At 48.0% G+C, this 18,163-nt stretch overlaps 1 protein-coding gene across 2 annotated transcripts in view; it reads right to left on the minus strand.

Moving 5' to 3' along the window:
• The window catches only part of LOC134346970 (lysine-specific demethylase 6B-like), a 235,795-nt gene that overhangs the window by 149,942 nt on the left and 67,690 nt on the right, over nt 1–18,163 (minus strand). For both annotated transcript variants that reach the window (XM_063048889.1, XM_063048891.1), the window contains one exon: nt 1,350–1,412. The gene's annotated coding sequence lies outside the window, so the exon portion shown is untranslated. The remainder of the gene's footprint in view (nt 1–1,349; nt 1,413–18,163) is intronic.

Here is an 18,163-nt window from a genome sequence, read left to right on the forward strand (position 1 = left end):
CTCAAAGAAAGCCCCCTCTTTGCAGTATTAGTCTGAATTTTTAAGATTTCTTATTATAACCTATGGCAATTTTTATGTCTTGCATTGTACTGCTGCTCGAAAACAACAATTGTCACGATTTAGTGGCGCTGGTGGGGTGGAGATATGTTTCCATCCAAAGGAGGTGTGAGGTGCTCCTTCCCTCTGCTAGCCTGCAGGTCACCCTTGGGCAAGGTGCAGCACCTGGTTAGCCACCCCACCCCACCCCAGATCAGGATCACGTGAAGCCATGGAAGCAGGTGGTGGATGGTCATATGAGCAGCTGGTGCACATCACAAGACCTAGTTATGCGACCACTGACGCCAGGCAGACAATCTCTGAATAATGGCTCTGGTCACCCGTCTTGTAAAGACACTGCCCAGAAAAAGGCAATGGGCAAAACAATTCTGCAGAAAAATTTGCCAAGAACTATATGGTCATGGAAAGACCATGACTGCCCACGTCATACTGACACGGCCCAGAATGAATGAATGATACTGTAGTTGGGATTCTCCCCGGTATGACCAAACCATAACCAGACTGAGTGGCAGAACAGCTCCAGCTGATTGTGATATTATTTTAAGCAGCACTTCAGAGACTCTTCAAGATGATAGAAAAATTAAGGGCTGCATAGGAGGGAAGGGTCAGATTGACCTCACAGTGGGTTAAATGGTTGGCACAACATCTTTAATTTTGTTAGTGATGATAACTCTGACTCTGACTCAAATGCTGACAATATTTTGCATATTCTCATCCAAACCATTTCTATGGATGACAAACTGCAGCAGGACCTACACCGAGCCCTGAGACAGGACCCCAGTCCCGGGCCTCCAGTGTGAAAACCAATCCTCAGGTGCCACGTTCTGCTTGCTACATCAGGCCAACAGTGCAGCCAGCCAGCGCTCTCTCCCTGGATCCCATGCGATCTGCCTTGGCACAGCAGCCTGCCACGTGGAAGCTGATCAGAAACGATACTGACATCCATGCAGACCACCCTCGCCTACAGCTGCAGGATGAATTGAACAAAAACCGTCCAAGGTCCACACCAACACCAGGACAGGGGCGGGCACAGTAGGTGGGTGTTGCCTTCTTCTGCCTCTCTGAGCTATGCCAGGCCTACAGAGACGCTGCAGCTCTGAAGGATACCATGTTCCCTCCCAGGAGAGGATGAAGCTCACTTAATGCTTGAGTCACCCAGCGTCCCATCCCTGGGTTCCAGGAAGCCCAGGAGAGTGCAGACACATTTCAACATCAAATCCTAAGCCAAGGATCCAAACAATAGCCATCAGCAACCATAACCAGAGACACTGAAAGGGCAACAGGTTACTCACCATTGGTAGAGGGATGGCTCCAGCATTTCTCCGCACAGCATTCGCCACAACGGTGGCATGGTTCTGGGGGAGCAGGGAGAGAGAGGGTCAGTTAGTGCACAAGGGGAGAGTCAGAGACACGATGGGTAAAGACACATGCTCAGACACAAAGTGAAGCTCCCTCTACACTGTCCCATCACACACTCCCAGGGTCAGACACAGAATGAAGCTCCCTCTACACTGTCCCATCACACACTCCCAGGGTCAGACACAGAGTGAAGCTCCCTCTACACTGTCCCATCACACACTCCCAGGGTCAGACACAGAATGAAGCTCCCTCTACACTGTCCCATCACACACTCCCAGGGTCAGACACAGAGTGAAGCTCCCTCTACACTGTCCCATCACACACTCCCAGGGTCAGACACAGAGTGAAGCTCCCTCTACACTGTCCCATCACACACTCCCAGGGTCAGACACAGAGTGAAGCTCCCTCTACACTGTCCCATCACACACTCCCAGGGTCAGACACAGAGTGAAGCTCCCTCTACACTGTCCCATCACACACTCCCAGGGTCAGACACAGAGTGAAGCTCCCTCTACACTGTCCCATCACACACTCCCAGGGTCAGACACAGAGTGAAGCTCCCTCTGCACTGTCCCATCACACACTTGCTGGGCATGACATTAACTGGTGTTAAACTGACACACTCACTGGCACTCGATAGTTGCAGATGAAAATTTGCTTTGTTTCCAGCTGCCACACGAGACTGGCTGCCGTATCGAGTGTGGTTCAGTGAGACTGTGTGGTGAAAATCCCCACCACCCTCCCCCCCGACCCCCAAAGTTCTGTTCTCACACAGGTGCTATTATCTCAGCATCAGAATGTTGTCGGCACTCACTCTGGTACCCAACCTCCCCCACAGACCTCCAACCAACCCTCACCTCCTCCTCAACTCTGCCTGGCTACGTAACCGCACACTGGTTTTGGGCTGTGGACCAGAAATATGGTTAGAACACGGACATTCAACACAACCCAGCTGGCGCTCTCACACACACACACACACACACACACAAATGCAGTCACTCACACACACAGATACAGACGCACTCATATACTCACGCAAATACACACACTCACACAAATACACATTCATACACAAATACAGAAACACTGCCACACACACAGATGCACCGACACTGACAAGCATACAAACATTTTGACCCACTGACATTCATACACACACACACACGACCATGCATACTAACACTCGCACACAGACACACTTGCATGTATACATGCAAACACAAATAGAAGTACATTACACATGCACATACATACATGTATGTGAATACATAAGTGCAAACATACACCAGTGGCCTTTTTATTAGATACACCACTACACCTTCCCAATAATCTAAGTATCTAATCAGTCAATCATGTGGCCAGCAACTCAATGCATAAAAGCATGCAGACGTGGTCAAGAGGTTGAGCTGTTTTTCAGACCAAACATCAGAATGGGGAAGAGATGGGATCTAAGTGACATTGACGGTGGAATGCTTGTTGGTGCCAGATGGGGTGGTTTGAGTATCTCAGAAACTGCTGATCTCCTGGGATTTTCACACACAACGATCTCTAGAGTTTACAGAGAATGGTGCTAAAAACAGAAAACATCCAGTGATAGGCAGTTCTGTGGGTGAAAACACCTTGTCAATGAGAGAGGTCAGAGGAGAATGGCCAGACTGGTTCAAGCTGACAGGAAGGTGACAGTAACTCAAATAACCAAGTGTTACAACAGTGGCGTGCAGAGGAGCATCTCTGAACACACATGTTGAACATTGAACAGGATGGTCTACAGCAGCAGAAGACCACACTGGGTTCCACTCCTGTAGCTAATAAAGTGGCTACCGAGTGTATAAGCTTCCACACTCACACTTGCACACACAGATATGTTGCTTATGCGCACACACACACATGCACGTGCATGTACACCTATATACAACTACACACATGCACACACGTGTGTATATACAGGCAGACACACAAGCATGTGTGTACATTTTAACACACACAGACACGGCTGCACTGGGTGAGCTGGTTACGAAAGGGTTCCCTGCTGAACACCTTTTGATCTCCTCCCAGACTCACTGCATCCGCACAATACCCAAAAGTTCAAAGTACACATTATCAAAGTACGTATACGTCACCATATGCCACCCTGAGATTCACTTTCTCGGGAATTTACGCAAGTGCGTAAGAGGTGGGAGAAAAAGAGGGTGCAAGTCTCCAAAACCCAACTTATACACGTGCATGGCAACAGAAAGTTTGAAGTATATTATCAAAATATGTATAAGTTATACAACCCTATTCATCTCCTCTATAGGCAGCCACAAAACAAGAAACTCAAAAGATCCCATTGTAAAAAAGACCAACAAACACCCAATGTGCAGAGAAAGAAAAAAAACACAAATCGTGAAAATATTGAAAGCAAGCAACACTATTCAGAATGAAAGTGAGTCCATTACACAAAGTTCAGAGCAGGTCACAACCCCAGCCTCAGTTAAGCACACAGCAGAACATATCATCGCGGAGCCCCCAGGCACGAAGCCCGGAGCAGGGGGAGCAGGCCATAGGACCTGATGGTTGAAGGGCAATAACTGTTCTTGAGCCTGGTGGTATGGGACTTGTGGCTCCCGCACCTTTGGTCCATTGGAAGCAGGGGAAAGACAGCATGCCCTAGATGGTGGGGGCCCTTGATGATGGTCTAGCCTCTGCCTCCACTTCCCTTTCAGGTGCAACTCCTCCAACACCCTCTTATCCCTCAGCATACCCCTCACCTCCCACGTTTACATCTGCCCCTGCCCCTCCAATGATCTCGTTTTCATTCACTCTGCCAGGACCTCCTGACAAGCTGAAACACCTCAGTTACACAGTTACTGTGGACCCCTCTGTTCCACAGTAAACACCCCCACCTCTCCTATCTTTGCTCTCAGTTAACTGGAATTGGTTCATTATTGTCGGGTACCGAGGACAGTGAAGAGCTTGTGTTGCATAATGTACGTTGATAAAAAAAAAATTGGTGAGGGTTGAAAGGGAAATACCTCCTGGGGAAGTAGAGGCATTGGTGAGATCTTTTGGTGGTTGGTGATATTCATTTCGAGGAACTTGAAGCCTCAATCCTTTCGATCTCAGTACCATTAATGTAAACAGGAGCGTGTGTATTGCGAACTGCTCCCCCATCCTACCCTTCCTGAAGTTAACGCTCTCCACTCCTGCAGAAGTCCCCAGTGTAAATCCGATATTCCGGTATTATAACGACAAGACAATTGACGGGGCCCTCGAGCACAGTCTGACTATTATTTTACCCAGTCTGGCATTAACTTGCTGACCTCGCGTTCTGTTCGATGCCTCGACCAGAAAAGCTGTCTGCCCTGCTGTTTTCATTCAGCCTCTGACATTTCATTGGGATGAAAGGACGTATCCTGTATCCATTCAGGCAACAAATTCCAGTCTGTCACCACCCTCCGGGTGAAGAACTGTTTCCCTCCTACCTCCTCAACCACAGGTTCAGCTACCTACCAGTGATCTGTGCCAGGAACAGCTTCTACCTCTCTGTTAAAAAACTAGTGACCTCACAACCTGTCTTGTTATAACCTTGAACTTGTTTCTTTACCTGCACTGCACTCTCTCTGTAGTTGCTACGCTTTATTCTGCATTGTTATTGTTTTACCTTGTTCTACCTCAATGCACTGTGTAATGATCTGATCTGTGTGAACGGTGTGGACAGCTTTCCGCCCTGTCTCACTACATGTGACAATAATAAACCAATTCCAGTTTCTACACTCCCCACAGGACTGGCGTCAGCAATGGCCACTTTGACAGATGCCCCTACATCACAGAACTGCGGGAAGAGGCCAAATTCTGGTCCCAATCTGGGGTTCAGTGGGTGGTGGGCCTGCCAGGGAAGCAAGCCTACGTGAGCCTCGACTGCACTGGCCCCTCTTTGCAACTGAAACTCATATTTTTATTTGGTTTATTGAGATATAGTGTCGAACAGACCCTTCTGGCCCAACGAGCCACAACGCCCAGCAACCCACCGATTTAATCCTAGCCCAATCATGGGACAATCTACAACGACCAATTAACCTACTAGCCGGTACCTCTTTGGACTGTGGGAGGAAACTGGAGCACCCGAAGGAAACACACGCGATCACCAGTAGAACGTACAAACTCCTTACAGAGAGCATCACCAACAGGAGAGAGTCTGCGGATGCTGGAAATCCAAAGCAACACACACAACATGCCGGAAGAACTTGGCACAAGAATCTTTTCCACAGATACTGCCTGAACTGCAGTTCCTCCAGCATGTTGTGTGTGCTCCTTACAGATGGTGCCGGAATTGAACTCTGAACTCCGACACCCTGAGCTGTGATATGGTGGTGCCCACTGCCCTCTATCAAACTCTTTCTTCTATGTTCTACACCTCCTATCTTCCTACATTATCCCCACCCTCTCCCTGCCCACCGACCTTCCCCCTCGCCTGGTCCCACCCATCACTTTTTCCTCCTTCCCTTTCCCCCAACCTTCTTATTCTGTTTTCTTCCCCCTTCCTTTCCAGCTCTGAAGATTTCCAGTGTCTGCAGAATCTCTCGTGTTGATGAATATTTTCAGAATTCTCCAACCTGTCACAGTTCTATCTTGTATAAAGTCAATGCCTGGTAGCAATGATTTGATCTGTATGAATGGCAAACAAGACTTGTTTCTCACTGCACCTTGGTACATGCGACAATAAGAAACCAATTCCTGTGCAGAATTGCTGCAAATTTATAAACCTAGAGGTCAATCTGCCCACAAAATCTCTGCTGTCTGCAGAGCACTGCCTGAATTACAGGCATGCGGTATGTACGGACCAAGGGCGTGTATGGGTTCAAGGTGACATTTGCTGGCTGCCTGCAGGGCTTGCAGGTATTTTCTGCCAGGTGGGGATGGGGTGTTTCTCCCCCAGCCCACACCACCCACCCACCCACGACAGCGAGCCAGAGGCCGGGCCGAGCTGACCCACTCACTGTGTCAATGAGGGTGGCTGGGGGACACCCTCTCCTCCACACTCGCTCTCCCACCGCCACTGTTCCTGTGACCCCACCCCCCACCCCCCGCCGGCACTGTCGTATGTTTCTGACGGATGGACAGGTATTGGGAATGGGGCACAGCTGTGAGAACAAAGACGGGGGGACAACCCCTCACTTTCTGACTGGATCCTCTACTGCCCTCAGGACTCAACACTGAATTCAACCACTTCAAGTCTTTTGTATCTTTTACTTACTTACCTAGCGATACGGCTGGGAACAGTCCCTTCTGGACCTTTGAGTCGTGCCGCCCACAACCCACCTATCTAACCCTGGCCTAATCTCACCACAATTTTCAATGACCAGTTAACCTACTAGCTGGTACGTCTTTGGACTGTGGGAGGACACCAGAGCACCCGGAGGAAACCCACACTCACGGGAAGGACCTACAAACTTGCTTACAGAGGTCACCGGGATTGACCTCTGAACTCCGGCGCCCTGAGATGTAATAGTGTCATGCTAAGCGTTACGCTACTGTGGCGCCCCACAAAATTCTGGGGAAAAATATTGAACCTCCAACTCTGTTTCTCTCTCTCTCTCCCCGCCCACAGATGCTGCCTGACCAGCTGGGTAATCTAGACTGTCAGATATAGAAGCAGAATTAGGCCATTTGGCCCATCAAGTCTGCTTTGCCATTTCATCATGGCTGATACATTTTTCCTCTCAACCCCAATCTCCTGCCTTCCTCCCATATCTCTTCATGCCCTGAATACGACCACTGGGTATACGAGCAGAATTCGGAGATTAGCAGAAATTAATAGCATCTGCCGCATTTTGCATCTTACAGCTTCCCTTCCCACCTCTCTACCAGCCCAATCTGCAGCTTTAAAGCTCTCTCAAGCCAGCTAATATATTGCTGATGGTGTCACATCTAGGCATTAGAACATAAAACAGGAACAGGCCATTTGGCCCACAGTTTGTGCTAATCATGATGCCAAATTATACTAGACCCACCTTCTAGCACATGGTCTCTTTCCCTTCATCCCCTGCACATTCGTGCATCTGCTTAACACCCTCGTAAACACTTCCACCACCTCCCCTGGCAGCAAATTCCAGGCACCCACCACCCTCTGTGTGAAGAACTTGCCCGCAAATTTCCTTTAAACTTTCTCCCTTCAACTTGAAGTGCGTGCCTGCTCATACCTGCTATTTCCATCCTGGTTAAAAGACTACCTACCCTATCTACACCTCTAGTAATTTTATACATTTCTGTCAGGTGTCCCCTCCACCTTCGAACTTTATTCTGCATTGTTACTGTTTGACTTGATTCTACCTCAATAGAGCCGGTGGCTCTGCTGCATTAGGAGTTTCAGCAGATTTGGTACAGCACAAATTTCTACAGATGAATGATCTTCCGAGAGGACCACAACCTTGTCGTAGGGTTTGGAGGCTTGCGGGCCTCAGTGACCCAGAGAGCTACACTGGCTGGAGTCAGGACCTTGTGCTTTGGCTTTTGGTAGGGTCACCCATGCCAAACAGGTCAAAGGGTATAGGTCAGACTAATAGTCATCCACCAGTCCTCCAGGTTGGGGGGCGGCAGGGGGGGAGGTTTAGCTCAGGGCTAACGACCTGACTGGTAAAACACAACTGTTACAGAAACAGCAATGAAGAATCGTTCATCCTCTAAGTGTGACGGTATTCCTGAGTCTCCACCCGGGATCTGCGTGACTGACTGTAGTGAAAACCGAGAGGAAGCTACTGACATGATGAAGGAAGCCCTGAACACTGCCAGAGATGGAGGGCCTTCATTGCTGCCCTAAACACCAGCAGTGTTGCGGCAGTTTACCACAGGTGAATGATGGAGAGTGTTCACCGCTTTGTATGGAGGCTCCAATGCACAGGACCTAAAGAGGGTCATAGACTCAGTCCATTCCATCACAGGCACAACCCTCCTCTTCATCGAGGATGTCTTCAAAAGGCAGTACCTCAAGAAGGTAGTACCCATCATTAAGGACCCTCACCGTTGGGACACGCCCTTTTCTCATCGCTACACTCAGAGAGGAGGCAAGGGAGCCACGGGAGCCCGAAGACCCACGCTCAGCATTTTAGGAACAGTTTCTTTCCCTCCGCCATCAGATTCCGGAACAGTCCATGAATCCGTGAACACCAACTCACTTTATTTCTTGTAATTTATGGGGGTTTTTTTGGTCTTTACATTGCTGTCACAAAACAACATATTTTACATCATAGAAATAATAAATCTGTTTTTGAAAAACTGCAAAGTGACCTTCCTGTCAGATCAGACCAATCTAACCATTCTCCTCTGACCTCTCTCAATAACAAGGCATTTTTCCACAGAAATGCCACCCACTGGATTTCTTTTTTTTTCGCTTTTTGCACCATCCTCTGTAAACTCAAGACCAGGGACTCCCAATCATTTTTATGCCAGTGAGCCTCACCATTAACCAAAGAAGTCTGTGGACCCCAGCTTGGGAACTCCTGCTCCCTGCTCTAGAGACTGTTGTGCGAGTTCTGAGATACTCAAACCACCCAGTCTGGCACCAACAATTCCGCAACAATTCAGGGCCAGCTTCTTCCCCTCTGCCATCGGATTTCTGAATGGACATGAACACTACCTCACTTTTTTGTGCAATACTCATTTAATTTAACTACTTAATATACTGTATATATACTTACTGTAATTGTTTTTTCTCTTTATTATGTATTTCATTATACTGCTGCTGCTGTTAAGACAACAAATTTCACGACATATGCTGGAGATATTAAATCTGATTCTGAGAGTCACTCAGATCACATTTCTTCCCCATTCTGACATTTGGTCTGAACAATAACTGAACCTCTTGACCATGTCCGCATGCTTTTACTCACTGCGTTGCTGCCACCTGATTGGCTGGTTAGATATTTGTATTAATAAGCAGGTGACAGCTGCTCCTGATAAAGTAGTCACTGAGCACATATCACTGATGATAAACCTGATTCTTCTTCTGATGTTCAAAACAAGAATTTGAAAACAGTGAAAGCAAAGAGTTAACAGCCTGGTACAGATCACAAACGTGTTCCTGAACGTGGCTTTTATTTGTATGGATTTTATACCACCGTCACATATCTCCCGAGAGAGCAGATTCTGCACTATCGATCTCAATTCTGGGTACGTTTACGGTCCGGGAGCACGCTGAGAGCCAGCATCTCACTGGCCTTACAGGAATGCTCCCAATGGAGCGTCTTTCCATGGATTTCACCCCACCCCCAGCAGTCTACAAATAGATGTCCTCTTCTTCCATTGCCCCCCCCCCCACAAACACCTGACCAACTGGAACCTGGGGTGGTGCAGGAGGGTCACTCACACAGAACGCTGCAGGAACTCAGCAGGTCAGGCAGCATCTGTGGAAATGAATAAGCAGTCGATGTTTCCGGCCGGGACACTTCTTCCGGACTGGCAAGGAAGGGGAAGATGCCAGAATAAGGTGAGGAGAGGGGAAGGAGGTCAAACTGGAATGTGATAGGTGAGACCAGGTGAGGGGGCAGGTGGGTGGGTGGGTGGGGGATGAAGTGAGACACTGGGAGGTGATAGGTGAGACCAGGTGAGGGGGAAGGTGGGTGGGTGGGGGATACGTGAGGGGGAAGGTGTGATGTGAGACACTGGAATGTGATAGGTGAGACCAGGTGAGGGGGCAGGTGGGTGGGTTGGGGATGAAGTGAGACACTGGGAGGTGATAGGTGAGACCAGGTGAAGGTGATGGGTGGGAAAGGGCTGAAGAAGGAATCTGATAAGAGGGGACAGTGGACCATGGGACGGTGTTGTGGGGGAGAGAAGGTAGGGGCAGTGAATGATCTGGGGTCTCCCTCGCACTGTTGGTTATCTGCCGCAAGTTGTGTCAGCACTTCCCCCACTCCCTCGTCTCCCTCATTCCCTGCTAGTGCTTGTCAGCAGCTCATTTGAGAGAGCAGCTGAAGGTGGTATTTGGCCTGCCAGCCCAGCTCCACAGGGGCCAGGTCGATTCCTGGCGATGGTGGTTTGACTGGTGAGGAAAGATTAAACAGGCTGAACGTTGGACCTTCGCTCTCCCGAGTTTATGAAAACCAGTGATTTAAAATCTACTGAGCAGAGGAGACATCTCTCCCAATACGGATGCACCTTCAGGGGGCACAGCCTCAGACAGCTAGCATCAATCAAAGGTTCTCCCCATGTTCCCGTGAACTCACCCAGATTCGGCCCCTCACACTGGGCGAGGGGAGGGGGGAGCCGGTTAACCCGCTGACTCTGCACATGGTTGGGAAGTGGGAGGAACCCAGGGGACCGCCACGGGGTCACAGGGAGAATGTGCATACTCCCCTCCTCCCCACCGGAGGTCAGGATCAAACCCGTGGCCCTGTGAGGCAATGGCTCTACCCGCTGTGCCAAGGGCTCTACCTGCTGTGCCAACGGGCACCACCAACATTCTTCTTACCTACCCTCATGAAGTCCTAATCTCCCCGTCTACCTTGCTGCAGCATTTTACTTGTCCACACTCTCTCTGCAACTTCATCACTAGACTTTGCACACGAGATCTGCGGATGCTGGAAACCTTGAGGAACACACTCAAAGTGTTGGTGGAACTCTTAACAGAAAACCTTACAAAAGGTAATGGATTTGGCCCAGTGCAACACAGCTAAACCTCCCCCATTGAGCACCCCTACATGAAACGCTGTCGTAGGAAAGCAGCATCCGTCATCAGAGACCCCCACCATCCAGGTCATGCTCTTTTCTCACTGCTGCCATCAGGTAAAAGGTACAAGAGCCTCAGGACTCACATCACCAGATTCAAGAACAACTACTACCCCTCAGCCATCAGGTTCTTGAATAAAAGTGGATAATTGCATTCACTTGGCCATCCATTGAGATGTTTCCCACAACCAATGATCTCACTTTAAGGACTCTTTATCTCATTATCTCATGTTCCCATTATTTATTGCAATTTATTTACATTTGCATTTGACCACAGAGGGCGGGTGATCACCTCACCCTGATTACAGCCGTCCCAAGGACCGCGTGCATCTGGAGTGAGAATCCGACCGCACAGGAAGGCTCCGATGTGGAGAGTCCATCTCACTGCCAGCCCAGTGAGGTGCCTACGGGGCATTCTGCCAGAAGGTTTGGACAGACTCCTTGGGGAACTGCTCCACAGGAACCATTGTCCTTCTCCCACAGGATGTTCCGTGCTGAAGACCACCCGATGGATCTGTCGTCAAAAGAAACTGTTCCATTAAGGACAAGTAGTGCAGGGAGTCTGACTGAATAGGATATTGCAATGGCAATGAGGCCAGAGGCCCCTCTTTCACAACAGCGGGGGACAGCACAGAGCAACACTTGGTGTTTGCATACTATCAATCTCTGTCTGAGGAAGGCCCTCTTAATGCAGGAAGCAACCTCGTTGATATTTACTGCATCCACTTAAAGCCAGTAAATCTTTCCAAGATAAATAAGGCCACCGGACACTGTACACAATGCTGTCAAATCTGGACAACGGTTCAGTAAAGGCTTTATACTCAAAAACACTTCGAACCAAAATACCAATTACCCTGCTAAATTGACACACATACAAGTTCAATCCCTCAGAGTTGTAGCAATTACTTATCTTTCAGAAATAAATTAAAATTTGTTATTCCTTTACTCAGTATTACCAGTTCTATTGCACCTATTCTATTCGAATCTACTGCAAGTTCATATCAAGCAGAGATCTCAGCATATTACTGACTGGCACAGATGGTGTAGTGGATAGAGTCACTGCCCCACAGAGCTTCAGACAACAGGGTTCGATCCCAACCTCCGGTGCTGTGTGTGTGTGTGTGTGTGTGTGTGTGTGTGTGTGTGTGTGTGTGTCTATGTCTGTTTCACACCTCTCGTCTGTGTGTTCTGTTCCCCAGGGTCGGTGTGTTGATCCGCCCGATGCAGGATTACTTAGCGTTGATTCCCTCTTCTCACTGTTACCATCAGGAAGGAGGTACAGGAGCCTGAAGGCACAGACACACACACGTGCACACGCACACACTCAACCTTTCAGGAACAGCTCCTACTGTCAGATTTCTGAATGGACAATGAACCCATGGAACATAACTCACTATTCTTTTTTCTTTTTGCACTCTTATTTAATTTATTTTTAATATATTTTTATTTTAATATATTGTTTAGATTGATAAGTTCGTGGCCTAGCCTAGCACATTTATTTTTCCTACATTTACACACTTCGTCCAGCAGTTGTGGAGCAGACGGACCCTTCTTTGTAGAAGTCGGCATCTTGGACCTCCAGAAGTGGTCCACAGCAGGGGTTATTGATAAGTATGTGGCCTAAGGTAGAAGGAGATGAGTTATTAACTTCAAACTTTCTGCATTTTATGAGCATGTAACGAGAGCTGTATAACTCATCGCCTTCTACTTTAGGCCACAAACTTATCAATCACCCCTGCTGTGGACCACCTGGAGGTCCAAGACGCTCTCATTACATGCACGTGCAGTTCAACTCTTTCAGTGAAAATGCAGAAAGTCTGAAGTCAATAACTCATCTCCTACCTTAGGCCACGAACTTATCAATCACCCCTGCTACAAAGAAGGGATCCAAATGCTTCATGACCGCTGGACTAAGTGTGTAAATGTAGGAAGGGCTATGTTGAAAACTAAATGATTCCTTCTACTGTAGGCCATGAACTTATCAATCACCCCTCGTATCTATGCTGTCACAGAACAACTAATCTCATAACACGGAGAGGCCTCTGTAGGTCAGAGTCAACCATGAATGCTGCATCCTAGCTATCTAGATATGAAAGCCAGGGCAGTATAATACAGAGAGAAAGCGGTTGCCCATGTAGCAGGCCCCTGCCACACATCGAATGAATCTAAAGGAATCTAAAGTTTGACACCAGCAGAATTCACAGGAGATGCCAGTCAACGTCAAACTCAACCTAGGACTGCCTTAGGGACTCCAGCTCCGGATTTTTCCCCTTGGGGTTTACCCCTGAAGCCTTCCCCATGAGTGGGAATAGTCGCAAGGCAGCGAAGGTTTGAGATCAGTTTCCCTTCTCCTAACTGAGCTGATGAGCTCCATCTGCCCGAATTTCACAATGTACGCTGGTGCTATTAAACCTGATTCTGGATTTGATGGGCTGAAAGGCTTGTTCTTGTGCTGTTTGATGCTATGAATCAAGGGAAGAGAGGATAACGTACCACAAGAGCACTGAGGTAGCTTAGCAGCCCTGATCCTGGTGAACAGCAGAGAGGTTTGGATAGAATGGATCGTGACTACCCTTGCTCCCGTTTCCTCAGCCCAAACTTTCAGGCAACCACTTGCAGCCTGGTACCGAGGGAGTGCTGCAGAGTTGGGGGGAGCTGGTTTCTAGCTCATCTGCCGATTGATCCGAAGTGAGAGATCTGGAACTGCCAGGGTGCACAGGATCTAGTGGTGGTGTGCTGGTTTAAGACTAATCCTCTAACCAAACTCACTGAGAAACAGATTACCTGGATATTCAGAATCAGGTCTATCATCATCTACCTACCGGAAAAATATCAATAAAATTCCAAACAGTGAAAATTTACAAGGATGTTGCTGGGACCTGAGTTCTAGGGAAAGGCTGAATAGCTGAGGACTTTTTTTCCCTGGAGAGAAGGAGAATGAGGGGATATTTTATGGAAGTATACAAAATTATGAGAGGTGTATGAGCAGGCTTTTTCCACTGAGGTTGGGTGGAGGTTATCGGTTAAGGGTGAAAGGTGAAATGTTTAAGGGAACTGCTTCACTCAGAGGGTGGTGAGAGTGTGGAACAAGCTCCTAGAGGAAGGAATGGATGTGGATTCCATTTTAACGTCTAAGGGAAGTTTGGATATGTACGTGGATGAGAGAGGTACGGAGGGCTATGGTCCCAGTGCAGGTCACTGGCACTAGGCAGATCAGATCGACAGGGACGAAATGGATCACAGAGCCTGTTTCTCTGCTGCAGTGCTCTGTGAGAAATGGCTCATACGTTGTGAAATGTGTTGTTTTGCAGTAGCAGTACAGCACAAGACAAAAATAAAGTTATAAACAAACAGTGCAAAGGATGCAGTTTGTGAAAATGGCTGCTTCATTTAGTCACTACGTCCATTACGTCGCGTATCTCCCATTCACACTAACCCTAAATATCCCATTTAATTCCTCCCTGCGTCTCCGTCAGCTCCATTCCGATCGCCCCTTGTACCACACACTTCAAGAAAATAAAAACCCACAGATGCCAGAAATCTGAAATAAAACCAGGTCATGGCCAAAGTACTCAGCAAGTCAGGCAGCGCCTGTGGAGAGAGAAGCAGAGGGACTACGTCACGTCAAACAGTTGGTAGTGTTTTGATGGAGTCTTTCTGACCTGAAATGGCAACTGTTTCTCTCTCTGTGGATACTGCCGGACCTGCTGAGTGTTTCCAGCATCTTCTGTTCTGTTGACACTTCAATGAAGAGTATTTTAAGAACTCTGGGATCTTTGATAAATTCACTGAAAGTACTTTGGTTGCATCCATAAAGAAAAAAAAAGTTAATGTTTCAAATCGGCAACCTTCCAACAGGAGCTTACAAATCTGCAACATTAATTCCTATTCCTCCCTTCTTTTATGCTGCCTGACCTACTGTGTGTTTCTGGCATTTCCAGTCTCCCATTATTTTGTGTATCTGGAAGCTTCTGCTCTGGTCAGAGAGAGGTGTGACCATGTCACTGGTTCTACGGTCAGCAGAGAGGGCAATGTGATCTCCCCACAGCCAACACAGACAATCCAGCAGGGATTCCAGATCCCCAGATATTACACAGTGGGATAACGAACATCCCAGTAAATCAGGTGAGCTCAGGTGAAGGGTGGAGAGAGATGGTTCTCCCTCTCCTCTCATTTAGGGCACCCCCCCCCCAGGTCTCAGGAACCTCCTGGCCTGCCCCACCTGCCTCCCCCGATGTGCCCGCACTTCCAGCTGACAATCTGTCTCGACTCTCCTTTGAAACAAGGTCTTGTCACTTGCTCAATTTCAGATAACTTGCCTTTCCTGCTTGTGACAGAGCTGGCCAGTACCGCTGGAACAACTATACCCGCAATGGTAAACGTTTCAGCATGGATGGTGCCCAACCAGAACTAATTTGTTTTAGCATCCCACAGTTATAATATAGTACAGAGGTGTGACAGAGAACATGCTCCTTACACACACACACACACACACACACACACACATTATTCTGCTGCCATTGTTGCACGCCAATGTCTTCCCCCGGTGTATTCTCATAAACTTATCTGGTGTGCTCAGTTTGAGTTTATGGTGCCTTTCCCACTCTACATGGCAGGATATTCCATTCCTTTAGTAATTGGGATGTGTAAATTTGTATGTGTTGTTTGACTATAAGATCATAAGACATAGGAGCAGAATTAGGCCATTCGGCCCATCGAGTCTGCTCTGTCATTTCATCATGGCTGATCCAATTCCCTCTCAGCACCAATCTCCTGCCTACTCCCTGTATCCTTTCCTGCCCTGACTAATCAGGAGCCTATCAACCTCTTGCCTTAAATATACTCCATGACTTGGCCTCCACAGCTGCCTGTGGTGATGAATTCCACAGATTCACCACTCTCTGCCCGAAGAAATTCCTCCTCATCTTGTTTGTACACTGTATTTAAGGTAGTTACCTCTGTTTATTTTGCAATATGATTGTAACTGCATTGTGGGGTGAATCATATTCTAATTCATGTGTAGTCTTAAGTTAACTTTGTGAGTAACTGAAGGTGGTATGTCCGAGAGTCTAAAGAAGGAGCAGATTGTCCTCAGTAGGGGAGAGAGTTCCGGGCTGCCAGCAGTTCACACTGGACAAAAATAGCCATTATTGTTCTTTCTGCTAGATTTTTTTGTAAATATTGGCAGTTTTCTTTTCACTATTTTTGCTAATTTTTTTGTAAGTTTGATTTTTGACACACCTAATAAACCCTTGCACTCAAGTGCTAAGCAAATCCAGCTATTTTTCTTTTGGTTGTAACACGGAGCCTGAAGACCCAAGCTCAACATTTTAGAAACAGCTTCTTCCCCCCACCCCCCCAAGTCATCATATTTCTGAACGGTCCATGAACACTACCTCACTATTCTCCGTTTGCAAACTGTATTCATTTTTTTTAACCGAATAGTAATTCTACACCTTGCTCTGTACTGCTGCTGCCACACAACAAACTTCCCGATAAACGTCAGTGATATTAAACCGGACTCTGTTTCCGATACAACCACCTGAACCTTTAACTCTGCCTCTCCAAACATTTCCCAGCTCGGTTCAGGATTCCCGGCATCTGCAAATCTTTATGCTTTCCCAATACACTTCTGCCGCCTGCATTCATCTCTCATTTGGCTTGACACCCCGAGCTTCTGGCACCAACCTTCCTGGGAAGTGCCTCTATGTTTTTTTAGTTGGAGGGGGGCTATATAAAGCTGGGGCTACTGTTGACCCTGGACTCCCTCCTAACTGTGGCCTCTCTGTTGGTGGTTAAATTGCACATGCGTTGAAGGCTGGAAAATTGGCCGTCTATAAATGCCCAACTGTCTACTGCTCACTGGGAGGAATAAAAAAAATCTCCTTGTAAATAACTGTCAGATTGTTAAAATTAAACATATCTGTGGCAGGAGGATTGGAATTAGAATGATGGTTGGCTAAAAAAAAATCCCTGCGGCTTCTCTCTCATCCCCCTCTCTCGGCTAAACATAGTTACCGCAGAGCTATTAAAAGGATCTGTCTTGGAGAAGGGAGGAGTTTCCAAATGGTTGGGAGATATTGGTCTGTGGAGCAGTGGCTCAGGTAGCCACATGCCCATCTTGAACCTTTGAGGCGATTCACTCCCCCCCCCCCCCGTAACACCTTGTCTGCTCTCTACTGACTTAAAAACTCTCTCTGGGAACCACTGAGCTCTTGGTAGTGGGGAGGGAGTTCGACTCAGTTCGGACCATCACTCACCACCTGAGCTCTCTCTCTCTTCCCCCCCCCCCATCAGTGTCGGTGCTGAATCAGGAGGGTTGTGGGTTCAAGCCCCAGTATAGAGATTATAAAAAGCAGTTGAGGAGGCTGGAAGGGGAGGTAGCGAGGGACAGATGGGAGTTGAACTGAGCGCTGAGTCTGATGTCCCTCCTGTGGGACAGTAGAGCGGATGGGAGGCGCCGGGTAGGTGCAAGGGAGAGAGCAGAGGAGAAGGGAAATGCTCTCCATCCATCCACTGGGTCGTCCCAGCAGGGCGTTGGGAACGCAGTTCGGGAGGTGGGGGGGAGAGAGAGGAGGAGGAAGGAAGGGTGAGGGGAGAGGAGGGGTGGGGGAGGAGGGGGCGGAAGGGGAGAGCGGGGTGAGGGGGAGGGGTGGTGGGAGAACAGGAGAGGGTGTGGGGGTTGGGGGAGTGCGGGAGATTGGAGAGGGACAGGGAGCTACTGAGAGAGAAGTCTAGTCAAACATAAACAGAGTGAATGAGTGCGTACACCAAACACGTACACCAAAACACACACCCTGATCCACAGTGATACACACACAGATATACAACACATATGCATACACACACTGATACACTGCATATGTGTGTGTGTGTATATATATATATATATATATATATATATATATATATATATATAGAGAGAGAGAGAGAGAGAGAGAGAGAGAGAGAGAGAGAGAGAGAGAGAGAGAGAGAGAGAGAGAGAGAGAGAGAGAGAGAGAGAGAGAGAGAGAGAGAGAGAGAGAGAGAGAGAGAGAGAGAG

Source organism: Mobula hypostoma, chromosome 5 (genome assembly GCF_963921235.1).
Source record: "Mobula hypostoma chromosome 5, sMobHyp1.1, whole genome shotgun sequence".
Lineage (NCBI taxonomy): Eukaryota > Metazoa > Chordata > Chondrichthyes > Myliobatiformes > Myliobatidae > Mobula > Mobula hypostoma.